Source organism: Uranotaenia lowii, chromosome 1 (assembly GCF_029784155.1).
Source record: "Uranotaenia lowii strain MFRU-FL chromosome 1, ASM2978415v1, whole genome shotgun sequence".
Classification (NCBI taxonomy): Eukaryota; Metazoa; Arthropoda; class Insecta; order Diptera; family Culicidae; genus Uranotaenia; species Uranotaenia lowii.
This window is the reverse complement of record NC_073691.1, coordinates 196,971,613-196,974,626: the sequence shown is the minus strand read 5'-3', so window position 1 is coordinate 196,974,626 and position 3,014 is coordinate 196,971,613.

Sequence of the window (3,014 nt, the reverse complement as noted above, 5' to 3'; positions counted from 1 at the left end):
CTGTTCTGTTGTATGTTCTATTGATCCTTAGAAATCTTCTATTTTTCTGGCAGTTGTATTAACCCTCATCCGCCCCAGAAATTAAAACCTGTTACAAGTTCCCCGAGCGTCGAATTTACACTCCTGACTAAATAATTCGCTTCTATCGGCAATGGACCCTTAGGTTATTATTTATTTATTATTTACATAGTATTCCGTCTTACGACATAACTTGACGAACATAATTCCTAAAATTCACTCGGTCCATGGCAACCGTTCTCCTATTTCTCGGGCATCCCACGTTCGCCAGATCACGCTCCACTTGGTCTAACCACCTCGCTCGTTGCGCCCCCGCTCGTCTTGTTCCTACCGGATTCGTAGCGAACACCTGTTTTGCAGGACAGTCGTCCGGCATTCTCGCAACATGTCCCGCCCATCGTATCCGGCCAGCTTTCATCACCTTCTGGATACTGGGTTCGGCGTAGAGTCGCGCGAGCTCGTGGTTCATCCTTCGCCTCCACATTCCGTTCTCCTGTACGCCGCCAAAGATGGTTCTTAACACTCGTCGCTCGAATACTCCGAGTGTACGCAGGTCCTCCTCGAGCAATATCCATGTCTCGTGTCCGTAGAGAACAACCGGTCTAATGAACGTCATATATAGGTTACACTTCGTGCGAGGGCTAAGACCCAAAACAGCAACATCACGACGGTCCTCCTGTGAAATAGTGGGGTTGGCTGCGGGCCTTGCGAGCCCGTGACTACAAAAAACATAAGCAACGAACAACAAATTTCGGATGGAAATCGGCAAAGACCCACGCGACGAAAAGGGACCCTTAGGTAGTGTGTGAATTAAACAGCATGAGAGGCACGCTTTTAACATTGATTGAATCCTGATTGCATCCTGATTTTTATTTCTCATGTCTCTGATTCTGAAAAAAAAATTGCAACCCTGGTCCTCTTTTCGATCGAAATTTCCGTTGAACCATATATCCTGATTTTTATTTCTCATATTGTCCCTGGATTTTGGGAAACAAAAATTGGCAACCCTGATCATCACCCATCAACTCGTAATTTTAGCCAAGCGCGTCGATGCATCGGATTTGCCGATTGGTCGATTGCTTCGGGTTTGCCCAAAGATCTCCAAGTATCAAGATAGTCGGGCTGTTGTTTTGTCGAACAAATCGTTGGCGTCACTTACACTACACAACGTTTATGGTGCTGCCGCCCTGCGAGATGGGATCCAAGCTTTGCAGCTTTCTTTTTTTTGTTCGTTTGCGCATATATTACACGACTTATGCCTAAGACCACTATGGTCCAACTTGACTCTTTATGTGTTCTATATTACAATGGTATTGTATTTAGATATTGTTTGTTGATCAATCTATTTTTAGAATTCGAGTCTACTTTATCGGTAGCTATTATTTGTAGTTCATTGGCTATGTGCCCTATCTTTTTCTGATTACTCCGTGAAGTATACACTCAGAAAAATACTATTATGTATGCCATAAGATTCTCTTATGAAGTGGCGCCATAAGAAAAATTAATGAAATTCATAAGATTGTCTTATGACGCGAATGAATTCTGAAGATGAACGCCTACTTCAATGAGAGGTTGTTGCTTTTCATAAGAGATTCTTATGGAAACAGTAAATCACTTTCTAATAAGAAAAATTCTCGATATTTTGTGCTGAAAACATTCACTTTATTGTTTGCAAAATTCGTTTAAAATTAAATCCTGCATTGTCTCCATTAGCAGCGCATCAACAGACGGCTCCATCAAAGTTTTTTTTGCCGCATCTAAATCTTCGACCTTTCGTTTTTGCCGATCAGCTTGCTGAAAAGTAAACAAATAATGTATTTTAGTTTACTAATATATTCAACGTTCACGCTAAAAACATCAAATCGAACTTACCATTCCGGAGATAACAATAACATTTAACATTAAAGGAAAACTATAATAACTATGAACTGGCTATTGCTTCGTACTGTTAGATGATGAAAAAAAGCTGATGCTATGAATGAATGTGTTCATCATTTTTTCACAATGCCGTTTCTTCTATTTTTCATAAGAACATCGTATGAAAATTGAAAGAATTTCATAAGACTCTTATGAAAAATAAGTTTGGACGCAAAAAAGTGGTTCATAAGATGTATCTATGAAATTTACAATAAGATTTCCTCTGAGTGTACAATTTTTTGTCATTCGATTCATCTTATCGGAGTATGATTTTTTCTTCGCGGTTATTATGGGCGAGGCCCGATTGGATTGTGTTCTTGTGTTTATACTCCGAGAGAGTTTACAATTGTCTGTTTTCTTGGCCGAAGCCTTCATCTCATTCTGTTTTTTACTCATAAGAGTTTACAATTTCTTGTTTTTGTCCGGAGGCATTCATATTCTTGTAGTTTTGTCCGAAGACCTTTATTCTGTTAAGCCTTAAGTTAACTCAACTTGCAATTTGCACTGGTCATGTGTGTGCGTGAAAAAATCCAAATCGAGCTTGGATCCCAACCCTTCAACCCTCATTTGGCGCTAGTGTTTTGTCGCCAGAATTCCGTGGAAGCCGATAGCGCCTGGTTTGCCGTAATATGACAGTAAGTATCGGCAAACCCGACGGATTGCTAGACCATGTGCGCGCTCGGCTAAAATCTCGAGTCGATGAGGTGGTGATCAGTGATGCCACACATACTAATTTTCTGGTATTTATACCGATTTTTGAAGAAATTTTCGATCAAAAATCGGTATATAGCGGTAATCACCTTTGAAAATTTTCAGTTACGAAAATGTTCTAAGAAGAACTTATAAAAATAAGTTTGATAAATTCACGCCCTTTTGTGCAGTTTAATGATAATGATAATGATATTAATGATAATGACAGTCAATCGGGCTAAAATAAAAGAAGTCCAATCTTACGAACTGTTACTCAAAAGATTCGTTAAAATATGAAGGTAGTTTTACGCTCGCTCAGATAACATTCACACTGTTAATGTTTCCAACAACAACAGATAAAAAAAAACTCTTGCACCAACCCAAAAAGG